We start from the raw sequence: 18,428 nt of genomic DNA, 5'->3' as shown, positions 1-18,428 counted from the left end.
GCCTCCCCCCCCAGGCAGCTGCAAACAGGTGACACCACAACCTTGATGCCTAGTTCTCGCTATGACTGAGGCCACGCGGCTCCCCTGTTATCTGCACCCACCCTTCTCTGATAAATCGAGTCTTGCAGGGTGTTACAAACGCAAGTAAAGCGACTAAGACAATCGCTCGTTGTTGGACTACACCCTTCATGGACCAACTCCGACACCTCTCCAACAGCATGGTCCACACCAAGTCCAGCTCCTTCAGTTTCTCCACAGACGAACAAACCATTAATGGGGTAGGCCTGCAGCACTTTTAAGTTCTTAATGTCCAGCATGGTCATGCAATTGTAAAAAATACGTTATAAAAACAGTAACACCTTTGTTGGCCCCATAGAGGCCGCTACGTACAAGCGCACCACCATCTTACCAGTGGAGAGCCATATCCGCATGCTTTAACACATTAAGTCACTGCCACATGTTCAGCTGATGAGATATTTGCAAGTAGCTGCACAGGTGTACCCAATAAAGTAACCACTAAGTGTATATTATATATCCCATAAAAACATGAGAGGTATATAAAATCATGAGGGACACAAATAAGATCATAATCTTTTCTCCAGGATAGGATAGTTTAAAAGTAGAGGGCACTAATTTAAGGTGAGAGCAGAAAAAATTCGAAGAGGAGCTGAGAGGCAGCTTTTTCCACACAGAGGGTGATGGGTTTATGGAACAAGCTGCCAGGCACAGGGTAGCATTACAATACTTGAAAGGCATCTAAACAGATAGAAAGGAAAGTTCTAGAGGTATACGGGCCAAATGCAGATAAATGGGACCAGCTCAGGCAGACGATGTTTTTAACGTGGTTGAGCTGGGATGAAGGGCCTGGTTCTGTGCCGAATAACTCTATGACTCTAAATAACAGTATAGCTTCTTAAAGTGACATGAGTTTGTGCTTGTTAAATAACATTAAACTGCAGCTAATGCTGAAAGTCTAAATTAAACAAAATGCTCCAATTACTCATTGGGCCATGCAGTATCAGTGAAGAGAGAATGCTTCAGGCCAATAAGAGATTCAGAGATTCTGCAGATGATGGAAATCTGGAGCAACACACACAAAATGCTGGAGAAACTCAGCAGGTCAAGATCCATCTAAGGAGGGAAATGAGCAGTCAACTTTTCAGGCTGACATTTTTCCTACTGCATTTTTTTTGTCTGTTGTTTCAGACCTGAGAAGGATCCTAAACAGCAGATGGACTGACAAATTAACCAACCAGACCCTGTGGGAAAACACCAACTAGGAATCCACGGAGATACAAATACGCAAACAGAAATGGAGGAGAACTAATCACGGCTTGAGGAAGCCAACCAACATCACCAGGCAGGTATTAAAATAGAGTGCCCAAGGAAAGAGGAAATATGGATGGCCAAAGAATACATTGAGGAGAGATGTTGAGGCTAAACTTAGACAATGGGGACACCCCTGGTCCACCTTGAGAAACTGGCTCAGAACACAGGATGTTGGAGATGGGAGGTCATCGATGGCCTATGCTCCACTGGGAGCTACGGGCCCAAGAAGAAGAAGCTTTCATATTAAAGATCTTTCAGCAGAATTAATCAGTTCTAATGAAGTCATTTGTTTTAGACTTCTTTACATGTGCCCTGGAAAAGCTGGGAGTACATCCAGCATTTTTTTGCTTTTATTGTGGAAATTTTAATCCTATCCTAATTGGACCACCACAACAAAAAGAGATCTGCACTTTGATATGAAACCTGCATGCTGTACCTGTAATGACCGTATCTTTTTCCACTCGCTTTGACGACCAAGGACTGTTTACTTACATAAACAACTTCTGTAACCAGATCTCCAGTCAAGAACCACCATCCAACTGAAACATTACTCCAGGATTGAAATGTTTCAGCTCAACCGGTATTCGCACTCCGAAACCCTCAAGTGTGACTAAGTGTGGATTGAAGGCACGTTATGGACAGTGAAAAATGAGCTTTATATCTTCTCAAAAGGGTAACAGCGGCATAAGTTTACAAGAAAAATGACTCACCAAACACAAGAGATTCTACAGATGCTAGAAATCCAGAGTAACACACACCAAATGCTAGAGGAACTCAGCAGGTTCGTCGAGGGAGAGCAATAAACAATCAACATTTTGAGCTAAGATGCTTCATCAGGACATCAGGAAAAATAACTCTAGGTCTATAGTTTCATCTTAAATGTTTCCTAGTGCAAGGGTTTGCACCAAATTTTGGACTGCACACAGCATATTCAGCCAAAAGCATCAACAAATTTCATTGCGTCAGCCCTCACAACACCATTGCTATAAATTGCACCTTTCCTATTTTGTAAACTTACCTTTGATTCCCCTGACTGCAAGGTTTATGGCAACACAGTTTAACAGGCAGAAGAAAGATTTGTATTAATAACTGCAGGACATCCCAAAACACTGTGCAATTAATGTTTTTTAAAATTCTGGCATGTAATCATTGGTTTGATGTAAGAAAGCACAGAGGCCAATTTGTTCATTGCAATTTCTCCCAAACAATGAGCAATACACACAAAATGCCGGAGGAACTCAGTATCTATAGAGAGGAATAAATAGACGATGTTTCAGACAGCAAGCCCTCATCAAGAATCTGGATTTCATCTAGATTTCCAGCATTTCCTGAATCTCTTATGCTTGCAATGCAACAATAATAAGGCCATGGTATGCCTGGATCTAATCACTAAACTTTGACAACTAGCATGGTGTTACCCTGGGGATTCAACATACGGGTAGCATGTGAGTGTAAACTGCCATTCTCAATTTGCGCTGTTTGCAAGTCAGCCAAGTCAGTGATCTGGCTGTTCAACTGGTACACTTGACAAATTCCTTCATCCAATGTCCAGTTAACTAGAGTTACTGGATGAAGGGTCACAAGTACCCTGCCTCATTCTGTCCTCTTCCCCTGTGTTTGTAGGTCGCGGATTAAAGCCTCACTTCAGTAACATGAGCACCAAACCCAGGTCAAAATTCTTGCGCTGTTCGGAGGAACTGCCTCATTGCAGAAGTTGCCAATTATTAGCTAAAGTGTTAAGTGTATCAAGTGGAAGAAAAATTTCCCCAGCACTACTTTGCAATAAAGCACAGAGGTTTGCTCCGGTGCCCAAGTCCATACTTAATCCTCAAAAGACATCACCAAAACAGACCACCTGGTTGTTGTCAGAGTTTGTGGGAGCTTACTCTATGCAAACCAACAGCGTACTTTCTGCTTTACGACATTTCCAAAATTAAAGACAAAAACTGCAGATGCTGGAAAGCTGAAATCAAAAAACCAACACGCTGAGTTCTGATGAAGGCTCTCCAACCTCAAACATTAATTCTGTTTCTCTTTCCACAGATTCTGCCTGACCTATTGAGTGTTTCCAGCATTTCGTGTTTATATAACCATTCAAAAATATTGCTTGTAAGACACTTCAGGGTAATGCAAGACTCTGAACGCTACTATACAAATCAGGCTTGTTCTTTCCCAATGAGAAGATCGGCTTTTTTTCTCCCTTTCTGCTGACAGATAAAGAGAAGCAGTTAAAAGACTTGAAACAATTACCTATTTTATGCTGCCAACCTTCTCTTTTCAGTGCTTCACCCTGGTCCACGCTCCTCCTTTATAGAAATCAGGCTTGCTGAAATCTCCAGAGGCTGCAAAAGAAAAATTAGCGGGGATAACTCAACAGAGCTGAGAAAGAAGAAGTCCACTGTCTCCCCTGTGTGTCTTTTCCACAAACTGCGTATGGCTGTCACTCGGCAAGGGCACTGCAAGTAGTGATATTGCTCAGCACCTTCCCACTTCTTGAAAATGCCTCAACAAGAGCAGGCAATGCTCTGACACACAATAAAGGAAGCCCAGGGATTCATGATATTGCAGTTAACTCATTGTGTGCCGGGCAGCCTTCAAACAAGCCAAACAGATCCTGTCACTCATTGGTTAGCTCAGTGCAGAGTTTGTTTGGGTGAAGTGTTTGGCCTGCCCCAAGAGACAAGAAGGTGGTGTCACCATAAGCCACAATCTTGCACTTTCTGCTCATCACCCTACACAATGACTGTTTGAAAGTGTTGGGAGCAAGGGAGGGGAATAAAATTTAGATAACAATGCCAGATCAGAGTTATTATGGAACAGCCACAATGCATCACAGGATTCTTTTAGGCTTTATTAAGGATCTATTTATAAACTGAACTGTATTTACTATGCATACTAGCTTCAGCCTTCACGTTGAAACATGTCAACACTAAGATGGTGCAACTGAATAATAAAGAAAACAGACATTGCTTACTGAGATTGCTAGCAGGGTAAATTTTAATATTTTATTTATTCACCACTCCCAGCAAATGAATGAATGGGTAGGGTTTTGGCCCAGGTTCAAAACTCAAAGGAAATACTTCACCCGCAAGTCTGTCGGGGTCATCTACTGTATCTGGTGCTCTCCGTGTGGCCTCCCTTACATCACTGAGACTCGATGTAAATGGGAGGACCACTTCGTCAAGCACCTGCACTCCAACAGGCAGGACGTCTCGGTGGCCACCTATTTTAAATCTACTTTCCACTCCCATGTTGGTCCATGGCCTCCTCTGCTGTTACAACGAGGCCAATCTCAGGATGGAGGAGCAACACCTCATACTTTGGCTTGGTAACCTCCAAACTGACAGCATGAACATCAATTTCTCTGCCCACCCTCTTTTCTTTTTTTTCCATTCTCTTTCAGGCTCTTCTGTTACCCCTTTTCTTCTGGTGCCCCTTCTCCTTCCATCTCTCCCATGATTTACAGTCCTTTCCTACCAGATTCCTTCTTCTTCAGCACTTTACCTCTTCAACCTATCACCCAGCTTCTCGTTTCAGTCTCACTCCCCCCCAACCTACTCACCTTCCCCCTCACCCACCAGCCTCTACTCCTTTTCCTCCCACTCCTTCCTAATCTGCCTTCTTCCTCCTCCCTTTCCAGACCCAATGAAGGGTCTCGGCCCCAAACTTCAAATGTTTTTTCCTCTGCATAGACGCTGCCTGACTTACTGAGTTCCTCCAGCTTTTTGAGTGTGTTGCTATGAATTTCCAGCATCTGCAGAATCGCTTGTGCTTATCAATCTGTTTAAATGCCACATTATCTGGAGTTTGTGCTATTGTTCTCAGGTTAAGAGGAAAAAATGGGCAGGTGTCCAGGCTATAATCATTTACATGAGAAGATGAGCACCTCAGTTTAACATCTTCTCTACGTAGTGTAATCCTGATGCTGCTACTAAATCTGTACAACAGACCATCATTGTTAGTGCACTGCTCCTTTGGTTTGAAACTCCTGAAGTGCAGCATTCTTAATATTATTTCCTCAAGAGTGTAGCAGTCCCTTGGTATTGTCCATCCAAATGGGAAGAACTTCAGCAGTACTGCATACTGGGGAATATGAACCCACATTTCACTTTCAAGTCTTTATTGCTAGCTATAAACAATTTAGATATGAGAAACCCATCAACTTGTGCCAAGCCACACTGTGTCCTAACACCAAGTGGGTATTTGCTCAGAAATTTACTCAGAAATTTCTGATGAGCTTGGAAACGGTTCCAAAAATAAAAGAAATACTTAATTTTTAAAAAAATCAAAATTATCTTAAATATAAATATAGAATTGGAATCTCCCTGAGTTCAGAGTGCAACCAGAGATGAAGAATGCCTCAGAGCTTTCCAGTATTCTGTACGGAGGCTTTATTCCCCATGTTCAAAAATGCAACATCTGCTGATGACCAAGAAATTTTCACGTTTCATAATCCCACAGAATGAGTCAGTGCTGCTCTGACCTTCACCCAAGATCCTGTGTTTATATTCAGCCAAGGATGCAAGTCACTCAAGCAGAGAGAAGAAAACAACAAAGCAAGAAGTGTGTGAAAATAAGTAGTCACCAAAAAAAAGGAAGACAACTGCCTCCTCCTCAATCTATTATATCAAGGCAATGCACCGCAATGCCCCTTTCTCTCACCCACACTACTAATCCGGTAATTTGTTTAACGTATGAAATACATTCATTGCCATCACCTACATTAGAAGGTTGGCATGAAATCATTTTGGAAATACTTAACATGGAAAAGATGACCTACTCTCTGAGAACTTAGATGACTCTCATAATGGTTTATACTGTTTGTCTCACCAACATAGTAATAGTGTTAACGCAAGCACCCTTGGCTCAAATGTTTACTGTTATTTTTTTTTGGAAAATGTGGAATTAGTACCAGTAAAGAACCATCTGGGGAAATTTTGGACCAGAAAGAAATAGGCCAGAAGAGATACATGGAAATTAGTATTCAACCACTATTATTAATATTTTTATAACAACTATTATCATTATTTAGTTTAATAGCGTTAAATTACAATTGCACATAAACATTTGTGTGCCTAATTATTTTCTATATTATCTCAATGTGTACTTGTGAATATACAAATTAATATAGATTTAGTCACATAAAAAATGGAAAAGGTTATATATGTAAAAAAAAGTTTGTGCATTACTTGTGAATCCTTTATCCAAATAAAAATAAGTTTTTAAAAAAGAAATACATTCATTGCAATCTTGAAAATACACATTAACCAAGCATCCACAACCCTCTAGGGTTAAGGAATCCAAAAATCCATTAACATGATCAATGAAAAATCGTTTCCCCAAATCTCAACCTTAAACAGCCAACTTCTTATCCTGATATAACTTCCAGATCCAGAAATCAATTAAATTCAAACCATAACCAAACTCACTCATTTCTGAAAAAGCATTTGTGTATCACATACTCCCCAACAGCAATCTGATCACCGGAAGTTTGGGAATCTGAATGTCAATCCCTTTTTTTAATTATCTCCATCCTTCGTATTCAAAACAAGGTAGCAGTTCCAGATTACAGCCATGTACTATCAATGACCTGATTGAGGGAACCAATACTTCTGATGAAGAGGCTTCAACCTCTCTGCTCTGGAGCACAGAAACTGGCCCTTTGGATCACCATGGCTGTGCCAGCCAAAAGGCACTGATCCCATTTCCCAGCAAAGAAGGCTATGGGCTGAATGGCATGGCATTTCATGTGTTCCTCCAAATACTTCTTAAATATATTAGAGCGGTGGTTCCTAAAAGTGTTTTGGGCTACTGCCCTTTGGCTCCCAGACCACATTCCCAATGCCCCCTATCTCCCTTTCTGGCCATTACATCAAGGCAATAAAGAATTTTCATTTACAATGCTTGGTGAAAGAAAATAGGAACTACAAATTCAAAGCAGTGACAAATAACAAAGATTTTGCTTTCTGAATACTTTTGGGTGTATCTTATGTATTTTAGTCTGCTGATCACAAAAATCACCATGAAATTTCCCTATCACGCACCGTTATTTTCAAATCGCCTATATGTGATATTTCAATTCACAGCTCAAGTCAATTAAAATGTTGCCACAATGTAAGCTAAAAAGTTTTCTATCGTGTCCAGGCATGCTTGGGCATGCTTAGGCAGGGCCGATGCTACATGGCAGGAGAGGTTTTAGAAAAACTATAAATTTCCATGAAGGATTTTGGTATCTGAGACGGATGTTCCCCAAAATAAGATGTCAAGATTAAAGAAAGAATTTTTGCTGGTCCACAAATCAAATAGATCATTAATGACAGGTAATTTGAAGAACTTCTAGTGGGACCAGAGAAAATCACATGGAAGGCCTTTTAGGATATTGTTGAAAATTTTCTTGGCAACTACAGAGCACCAAACTATGTGCAGCTGGTTGACAAAATACTTCAGCCATTCAAAACCATGAAGTACAACACGTCACTAAAGATCCATCTTCTGCAATCCCATTTAGACAACTTTCCTGCACATCTTGAAGCTATCAGTGATGAACATGGAGAAAGGCTTCACTAGGACATTGTGGTCATGGAGAAACAGTATCAGGGCAATTGGAATCCATCAATGCTGACTGATTGTTGATGGACACTTAAGCAAGAAGCCTCAGACACTGAGTACAAATGAAAATCATCAACAAAACACTTGTAGCTTAGTTAAACTGTTACAAAGTGTCAGCACCGCTTTGCAATTAATTGCATTATAGTCAATAAAAGAAAATGTCTTGTTTCTCCAAAATCCTATGTGTTACAAGTAGTCCGAAATTATATTTGAGTTCAGCTTCAGGCCATCTACCATAACCACAGAAGGTTTCTGAGGAAGCAACACTTTCGAAAAAATTTGTTGTCCAATGTAATTACAAAAAAAAATTCAACTCTATTTAAAGTTACAAATAGAAGTATTGCTTTAATTACAGTAAAAGCAATTTTAGAGCGTATATTAATAGTCCAGCTTTTCACTACTTCATTGCTTTTTGAGCTCTCAATGAGCTGGGTGGGCTGGGTGCAGTGATATCAGCTTGTCACATCAGGCTGACTGTCACTCAGGAGGTGGCTCAGATCCCCATGTTCAGTGATTTGCAGTCTGTTTCATTGCTGTAAAAGAAGTTGGGTGACTGCACTGAAACCACGCTTCACTAAATATGATGTTGCAAAGGCAAAAAAAAAGTCTTGATCTTTTTCTACGGTGAAGGATAGCGTTCAGAGACTTCTTTCTGCAACCAAAAGTCTTGATAGGATTTTTTGAATTTCGGCTTCAGCTCAAACCATTTTGTAGCGAGATCAGTTCTTTCACCATCCTTCCTGTTAATTCCTCATTACATTTGTACCGGAATGGATTTATTACCCAATCTGGAAATGGGATCCAGGGAAAATCCTGAAATCTCTCTGACATGTCACCCAGGTGGGCATAGTATACTTGAAGATCACCATCTGGTATTCTCTTTCAACTCGGAGAGGCTCATAAATTGGAAAAGATCATGAGGGCCAATGTCACACTTAAATAGGGCTAACTTGGATAGGAATGTGGAGACTCCTGATTTCACCTCATTTCCTTGCAACTGAAGACTGATTTCATTAAACTTTTTAAATGATTCAGACAAATAAGCAATGGCATACCTAATATTCTTGAATGGATTACTGAATGAAGCATTTGAGTCTTCAAAGAATTTGATCAGAGTTTCAAAAAGTGCATAGAAGTCTCTCAGTTAGTTTCCTTTTGGGAGCCATCTGACTTCTTTTGCAGGTGTTCAAACTGTTCATTATTCTCAACACAAAACTGACAAAACAATCAAGAATTGAGAGCATGGGCTTGATTTTATTTACCTCTGTGAAAACTGTATTTAATGATTTGTGCAGCTGATCACAGATTTTTTTGTGACAAGAGATTGTGAATTATGCAGTGAATGGCAAATATTTTAGGTATAACTCTTTTTAAGAAAGTAATAACCTCAGAATCGTGTCCAGTCATTGGCACCCCATCTGTTGCAAAAGCAAGAATGTTGTCGAGCAGAGCATCCTTCTCTTTAAAAAATTGCTCAACAACCTGAAATATTGACTCCCTCTTCATATCGATTTCTAAGGTTCCTTGCAAATAACAACACTTGAACCATGCTTTCATCTAATGAAGTGAACATAACCAAGAGGCAAAGATTCATTGCCTGGCAACTTTGACTCGTCCAACTACAGAGGAATTTCTGTTGTCCTAAATATGTTGTACAATGTGTCTTCAATATTCTCAGACATTTCGTCTATCTGTCTGAATGGAGCTGTCGCTGAGCAGAATCACTTTAATTATTTGGTCTTATTCAATTTTTATGTAAAACCATACTCAGAACCTCCATTAATGCTGGCAGAATCAGTTCTTCTCCAATTCAATCGGGCTTTCCAGATTGAGCAATGAGCAGTGAAATGTTGTATGAAGCAAACAAACCATCACCGTTTTCTTATGAAGTGCTGGCACACATGTTTTGAAGTGTTCTCCATTTCTGAAAGTTTTCACAAAGTGACTGAAAATACGCCAAGTTCTTGTTTGCCTTGTCAGAATGTGTTATCTTCAAATGTTCAAGGAGTCCGGATGATTTCATTGTCTCAGTTGAAAGAACTTTTTCACGCAACAGACACATTGGCTGCTGTTGGTTCCTTGGTGTTGGTATAAATCTATATTTCAGATACTCCACACTACACTATCTGCACTTCTTTTTCATACGGTTTGCTTCTGCCATTTTCGTTATGGATTAATGGCCACAGTCAATCACCTATTGGTTAAGTCCAACCTCAAGCACTGCGATCAATAAAGGGAAATGTTATGACGGTCATCATAGCTCAGGGAAAACATGACTCTATGCCTGAAGGTACATAAAGTGGGGCAGCGATATCTCAGCTGGGCCTTGGGTGAGAGAAATGCACTCAAGGCCACTCGAAAGGGCAGATTCTGAACTTTACCCCATTGACTGCTATACTCTAAATCACGGGAAATGTGAAACTGCATGATAATAGTACGGGTATCATACTAGCTACCACAGTACTGCAGTAGTGAACGGCAGTAATGCGCTGGGCAGGCCCAGAAGTAACACAATTTCTTCAGTCCAGATTTCTCATGATATACCAAATACAGAAGTGTCACATTTCTTTACAACTGTCACATGCTTTCAGCAAAGTCTAAGCAAATGGTGCGTTTGCAAGAGATGAGGTGATTACATGATCATTATAATCAATTATGAAGCACTGATAATCAAATGCTTATAACAAGTAATTTATTTCTTAAACTAGGCCTGTAATCCCTCAGCTGTTCCCCTTGCTACCGAGCACACGCCTACTACCACCTTTATCTTTATCGACCCCTTAGAAATACCAGGAAGGGGTGATGTCATCCACTTTGGGATCAATTATTTCAGAGCATCTGACTCCAGCTAAAATGCTACCTCTTTTTCTCTTTCCAAGAAGCCACATGATCTGCTGACTCTTACAGCAAGTTGCTGTTTTTATTTCAGATTTTCGGCATCGGGAACTGTTTGGATTTTGACATAAAGTTCCTAAGTCTGCTGACAAGACGGAACTGTGAACTGCGGAAATGGAGAAGATAGCCAAGAAGTTTCAAAGTGATTTTGGGAGACTGGATGAGTGAGCAGGTGCACAATAACACTGAGATATGTAAAGTCGTGCACGACAGTGGGAAAAGCAGAAAGGTAAAGTATTGTTTTAATGATGATAGATTGGGAAATGTTGGTTTTCAGAAGGGGGTGAGGACATAGTTATCAATAAATATCAGTCACTACAAACAAACATACAGGTTTAGCAAGCAGTTAGGAAGCAAATGGCATATTGGCCTTCAATGAAAAGCAGCAAGGACTTTTGCAACACCTGTACAGGTTTCTGGATAAACCACACCTGGAGTACTGTCTGCAATTTTAGTGTCATTACCTAAGAAAGGATATACAGTGGATTCCAGTCAATTAGGTCATCAGTTAATCAGGAAGCCGCTTATTTGGGACAACTCTGAAAGAAGAAAACCTAATTGTGAAAATAGCCAGGATTCCCTTTATTTAGTTGAGATACTGTGCTGCTTAACCAGGACAGGAGACTTAACTGAAAAATTTCTAACTAGCTTCAGTGCATGCACTTGTGTGACTGTTAGAAACTACACCATGCTTACAGCAGTTTTTAAATAAGGTCAGTTGTGTGTGCTTATATTCAAAAAGGAATGATTTTTGTCACTGGTAGTTGGCGAGAAATAAGCAGCAAGACAATTCAGAACCGTTTTGGTCACTGCGGTTTCAAGCATTCAGGCTTGAAGATGCCAGAAACAGCCAGAGGTGAAATTGAAGCTACTTCACTATTTCAACAAGTTAGAAACTACGAAGAATTTGAAGATTTCAACAGTCATCTTGAATTTTACAATAAAAATGAGGATTTTAAAAATGCATTCATCAATAGCATTGTATGAAGTCACCTCCGAACCAAAAGGTGGAGGAGCAACACCTTATATTCCGTCTGGGTACCCTCCAACCTGATGGAATGAATATCAATTTTTCCTTCTGGTGAACAAATTACTCCCTTCCCCTTTCCACACTCTGACCTTTCACCTCATCTCACTTGCTTATTACTTCCCGTGCTCCCTTCTCCTCCCCTTTCTCCTATGGTCTACTCGCCTCTTCCATCAGATTTTTTCTTCTCCTACCTTTTACATTTACCACCCACCTGGCTTCACCTACCACATTCCAGCCAGCCTCCTTCCCCTCTCCCCCCATCACCTGTTTATTCAGGCATCTTTACCCTTCCTCCTCAGTCCTGAAGAAGGGTCTCAGCCCAGCCATTTACCCTTTTCCATCGATGCTGCCTGACCTATTGCGGTCCTCTAGCATTTTGTGTGTGTTGCCTTGGATTTCCAGTATCTGCAGACTTTCTTGTGTTTGTGATCTAGACTAGGTGCCAGCACTGATTTTGTTCATTTACCATCAATCAAAAGAACATGGCATCATGCCTCCATCAATAACTATTGGCAACGAATACACAGTTTTATAGTACTTTTAGTACAGTACTAGACAACGGGGTGACCCGCTGGGGCACCCTTTGAGAGAAGTGTAGTGCAGTCTGATGTGACCAGAATGAATATTAAATTTTCCTGAACGCTATTGGTATCACTTTGCTTTGGAAATTGAAGAAGAAAACCTCAGTTTATTAAAGAAGAACGACACGTAGCAAGGCAAATATCGCTCCTCCTCGTTTAACGAAGGACACTTTTGATGGCAGTCCTTTCATCCGCCATCTCTTCATCTTTTCTGCTGTTTACTCTTTGCCTCTGATCTTGGAGACGTGCATTTCTCTGCTCCTTTGTCTCTTCCTCTCTCCTCCTTCTGTGCCTGTTTTTGTCATTCTGGAGATGTGCAGCTCTTCCATCCCCCGTCTCTTCATCTCTTCTGCTGTTTGTTGTTTGTCTCTGATCCTGGAAAGATGCACTTCTCAGCTCCTTTGTCTCTTCCTCTCTCCTCCTTCTACACCAGTTGTTGTCATTTTGAAGACGTGCATGCCTCTCCTCGTCTGTCTCTTCTCACATCTTTTTTGTCCTGACTCTTTGATCGTGGAGTTGTGCGGCCCTGGTCTCATCTGATTCTTGTTCTCTCCCTCTCCTTGCCGCTTCCTGACATCGCTTGGCGTCATCTCTTGACCATATTGTCCCCCTTCTTTTTCCAAGCGGCTTAATTAGGTTGACCATTTTTTTTTACCCTAATGCTAGATAGAAGATATGAAGCGGTAACACCAAAGCCTCCAGGATGCTGATTATTCTTGATGATGTGGTTGGCGCTCTCCTGAGTGGATGTGATATAGTCATCGCTGTCCTTTGACTGCAGCAAAGGGTTTTATGGGTGTCTCAAAATACGTCATTACAATAAGATATAATTATCTCTTATTGATGGGTCTCGGTTTGACCTGTCCCAATCCTGCACGTGCTGATGGTGATTAGCAGAATGTGACCACTCGAAATAGAGCTGCCCTGCCCTTTTGCTCCGGTTGGTGTCGCTGCTGTGAGCATCGTGAGTCACTTCAGAGGCTGGCCATGCGCATGCGTCAGGCTGCCGCATCCCGATTTCCATGATGGCTGATCGGGTTTCGAGTGAAAGCGAGCCTGTTGATTTTTGGCGAATGAGCAATTTTATACTAATATATAACCCGGAACTTTGCCTGCATTCTGTAAGTTAGTGCATTTTAATTGGATTGAGCCAAAAAAAGTGCCACAGTAATGCACCGTTTGCACTAACTGAAGGTCACAAACAGACAAACAGACAGACAGAGCATGAGAGTTTTAGTAGTATATAGATAGTATGGTAGTTTTGATAGTGTTTTAATTTGATTTATATTTCATTTAAATACATAATTTGTTAGTCAGTTAAACAATAGTTTGCCTTTTTTATGCCTTTTTAACTTGGCTAATTGGGGCAACTGCTTAATTGGGTCAAAATATACTGATCCCAACCTGTCCTAGTTATCAGGAGTTCACTGTACTTTAAATAGGGGGAACGCAGTGAAGATTCACCAGACTAATTCACTAGTGAAAACAGAGATATAAAATAATAATCCAGTGCACTAAGAGTGTGTCTAAAAGTATAATTAAAAAAAGAAAAGGAGAAAAATACAGACTGAAAACATAAACACCAAACACATACAGCAATAAACAAACTGATGGAAGAACTCAGCTGGTTGGGCAGCTTCTGTAGAGGGAAATGGTCAGTCGAGTGAAGAGTCACAACCCAAAATGTCAACGGTCCACTTCCCTCCACAGATGCTGCCCGACCCGCTGCGTTCTTTCAGCACTCTGCTTTGTGCTCCAGGTTCCGTCATTTGCAGTAGCTTGTATCATGAAACAAGGCAAACGAAAGGGTAAGTTAGCAAGGAAGATACGAGAGGTAGACACAAAATAATCTGCAGATGCCGGGGTCAAAGCAACACTCACAACACGCTGGAGGAACTCAGCAGGTCGGGCAGCATCCGTGGAAACGATCAATCAATGTTTTGGGCCGAAACCCTTCGTCAGGTTCCGGCCCGAAACGTTGTGAGTGTTGCTCAAGATACGAGAGGAAAGTCAGACGTAGGTGGGAATAAGGAGTGGTGGTAGGAAAGGAACAAGAATGAAAGACGCAAGAAAATATAGAGATGGGAAAGTAGGAAAGACACATGCAGATAAAAAGAGAAAGATAAATGAATACAAGGAAGTTAAGTTGTTAGAAGACTGTTTAATATGAATATTGGATCATGCCTGACCGTGATGTCTCATATGGTTGAATTGCTTATCTCAGCAGGCACAGAAAGGACGGGAAGGAACAGAAAGGAAATTAAACATGAAGAGCAGCACCCATTGCAAGGCTTCTCACTGGTTTATTAGGCCTGGGAGCTGGAAAATATTACCCATTACTTTTGACACACTGTATCAACCAGTGCCCCTTTGATTTCATTTTCCCACAAGTACTGGAGAGACTCCAAGATAATTCAAAAGTTATCCAAAAGTGAGGGGCTGTGAGTGAATAGAATAGCGGGAAGTTAGTGGGAGTGTCAGGCTGACGCACTTTAACTGGAAATGCTTTCACACAAAGCAGCAGTCATTGCAGTCAGCATCTGAATGACACTCTTTGCTGTTCTCTGAAGGCTTCCTTGATGAGTCCACATCTGCAGCTATTTGTGCAATGCAGTGAGGACAATGGAGCAAACCTGTTCTAGCCGTCCGCTCACAGTGGTGCGTAACACTGTGCTCTGCCCTCACAAATAGTGGCAGGAGATGGCACAGAGTAAGGCATCGTTGCCACCTACTTAGGTACACACAGCAGCTATCCACCTGGCCCAAAGTCAGAGGAGGCGATATAACAAAAAACAGTGCAGACACGGTTCTGAGGGATAACGTACTCATAACCACCAGTCACTTCCACTATAGTGGGGGGGGGGGGGCGAAGAAAGAATTAAAAGTTCCAAATGCTGTGTTTTCTCCCAGGGGATAGTTCCAGTGGGGGTGTGGCTGTCCAGAGGGACCATTCCAGAGGATGCACCCCTCCCTGAGGAGACAACTCTACGGGGCACACTCCTCCCCAGGGGCTGGTTCCAGTGGTTCCAGTGGGCGTGGCTGTCCAGAGGGACCATTCCAGAGGATGCACCTGTCCCAGGGGAGACGGTTCCAGAGGGGTACCTCTCCCCAGGAGGACAGTTCAAGAAGGTGCAACTCTCCTGGAGATGCTCTACCTTAACTAAATGGCCACTATTTACCTGCAGGCAACTTTGTAATAATAAATAGTTTTGGCCAATTTTATTCCTGGATCAAACATAATCTCAGTTGGAGGAACAAGAGGCAAAATAATTAACCCAAAATATTATTATTCCATGCATTAACCTCATAACCAAGAGCCCGAACCTGTGAGCACTCATCAGATGTGAAAAGATCTAATCAACATGTAAAAGGCCAAGGGTGTTTGCATTGTGCCCAATCTGGGAATCTGTTGCGAAATGCACTCAGGATTGCACTAGATTGCGAAATTTTTATTTTGTTCTCAGTTCTGTTCTAGTTACTGTATTTGTAAAATGCCAAATGCAAATCTGCCATGAGCCACTGCAGTCAGTCTGTGCTTTCAAATTCGATCATTTAGATAAAAGTGGAAACTTTTGTGTCGAAATGTCTCATTGAGTGATAGATAATAGCTTCTAACTAAAGATGTCCTTAATTCAGTGGTGTAGCGGCATCAGCGCCGGACTTTGAAGTGAATGGTCCTGAGTTCAAATCCAGCTGGCTCCTTACACATTTTCAATCCATGTTGGGCTGAGCGTCAAGCTAGCAACTCAGCCTCATTAAAAAAAGTCAAATGCTATGGAAATGGCATAAATGCCATCCGATGCTCCATGAGGTATGCAAGTGAAGAACAACAACAAAAATATCTTTAAGAAACATGCTTAACCATTTACTAACTATAATGACGAATATGGTCACATTATTAAAATATAGAAAAGTCAAAGCTTCCAAAATGTGTTCATTTGCATATTTAAAGCTTTAAAAAAATCTCCATCACTGTCACTCACAAGTGGGTATTTCAGTAAATGGATACTTGCTATGATTTTTGAATCAGTAGCAGAGACTAAAACCAAGACTATAAAATATTTATTATTAAAATCGTAAATTTTGTGTATTTTCTACATACCATGGGCTTTTGAAAATCCCCAGTTTTTGGCAATCATTTGACCAATTTCTGTCAAGTTATGCTGATAAATATAAAACACTGCACTCTGGTGGAAATTCCACTGAATGTAAAATAAACAACAGCCAATTATCAGGAAAGTACTTTTTCATAAATGAAACACAGCAAGTATTTACAGACAATATTTAAATTTAAGTACATGTTCGGATGGCTGTCATACATTAGGCTGGTCCACCTGAAACCAAGACACCAGTCGGTTGATCTGTGGCCATGGGCTGGGCCTAGAGAAAGTCACTCACCCTCAAGATAACACAACTCATTCTTAACTTTACCCTACATTTAAAAACTGAGCACTGATAACGTTTGGTGACCTTGCAACCTTGGTTAGAAGTAGTCCTTCAATAGCTTATATTAGAAATAGATTAATTTTAATGTTTTATGATATGTTCTCCAACATATCAAAGACCTCTTACCATTCATACACGTCCATACACTCAGACGTAAAACTTTGTCCCTGCACAACATCCATTAAGTCTTTCCTGCTCTCCTCATTCCGTTGACTATTATTTAGTTTGTTCACATGTTCACATTTATTTGATTATTGACATTTGCGCAGGTGACAATTTGCTAATTGTTGATTGCTCCATGGCCGTTTGCACTATTGTCATGTAAATGTTTAGTCACTATTGTGTTGTCTGTCATGGTATTGTCCTGTGTTTTATGCTTGGCACCAAACCACAATCGATTCTGGCATGTTTCACACACACTGCCAATAAAGTGATTCTGACTCTGATCTCCTTGAAGCTACCACCAGGCAGAACATGCAGGAGTCTGAAGTCCCATACCAGCAACTTCAAGAACAGCTACTAATTCAAACGCAATTTATACAACAGCTGCCTTTTGTTACCATAAGACATAGCAGCAGAAGTAGGCCATTTGGCCCATCAAGTCTGCTCTGGTACTCAATCATGGTTGATTTAGTTTCCCTCTCAATCCCCTTCTCCTGCCTGCACCCTATAACCTTTGACACCTTTATTAATCAAGAACCTATTAATCTCCATTATAGAGTCATATATCATGGAAACAGGCTCTTCATCCCATCATGTTTATGCTGGCTATCAAATACCTATTAACACTAATCTCACTCTCCAGCACTTGTTCCATGGACTACCAAATCCTGTCAATTCAAGTGTTCAGCCAGGCCTTTTATTTTTTAAATGTGGCAAATGCTTTTTTCCACCACCTTTCAAGCAGCAGTTTACAGATTTAAATTACAAGCTATGCCTGCCTTTTTGTCAGCCACATGGAACAGTCCATGTTCCAAGCCTACGCTGGTACCACTCCCAGACTCTTCCAATGTTACACCAACGACTGCATTGGTGCTGCTTCCTGCACCCATGATAAACTTGTCGACTTCACCAACTTTGCCTCCAACTTCCACCCTGCCCTCAGATTTACTTGGTCCACTTCCAACACCTCCATCCCCTTTCTCGATCTCTCTGTCTCCATCTCTGGGGGCAATCTATGTTTTATACACATGGCACCAGATTTGAACTACCCTCTGGGTGAAAAATCCCTCCTCAGAATACCACTTTAAACCTTCTATTCTCGGATGTATTTACCATAGAGAAGCATTCAGATTGCTTGGTTTAGATAAATATTCTGAGCAAAAGAATATTAATAGGAGCCCGTCTGTGTCTGTTATTACTCAACCCTGTGACATCCTTTTTTAGAATTCTTTGCCAATGTTTTTACCCTCCAATAGTTCAACAAACTCCCATTGTACATCACAAAACTTATCCAGATAGCAGCTGGGCTATTAATTACAGAACATAAACGCTTCCTTGTCTCCTCTAATGATAGTCAACATTTCTGCAATCTCTGC

The 18,428-nt window shown here is 41.0% G+C and overlaps 1 protein-coding gene across 3 annotated transcripts in view; it reads right to left on the bottom strand.

Annotated features, from left to right (window-relative positions):
- tfeb (transcription factor EB) overlaps positions 1-18,428 on the bottom strand; it is a 161,446-nt gene that overhangs the window by 85,664 nt on the left and 57,354 nt on the right. For 2 of the 3 annotated variants that reach the window (XM_063065458.1, XM_063065456.1), the window contains exon 2: positions 3,580-3,671. The exons of the other annotated variant lie outside the window; for it this stretch is intronic. The gene's annotated coding sequence lies outside the window, so the exon portion shown is untranslated. The remainder of the gene's footprint in view (positions 1-3,579; positions 3,672-18,428) is intronic. 3 annotated transcript variants of the gene reach the window in all.

The sequence above is a fragment of the Mobula hypostoma genome, chromosome 13 (assembly GCF_963921235.1).
Source record: "Mobula hypostoma chromosome 13, sMobHyp1.1, whole genome shotgun sequence".
Taxonomy (NCBI): domain Eukaryota; kingdom Metazoa; phylum Chordata; class Chondrichthyes; order Myliobatiformes; family Myliobatidae; genus Mobula; species Mobula hypostoma.
Note: the sequence above shows the minus strand (reverse complement) of the source record. Positions and strands in the feature narration are given on the sequence as shown.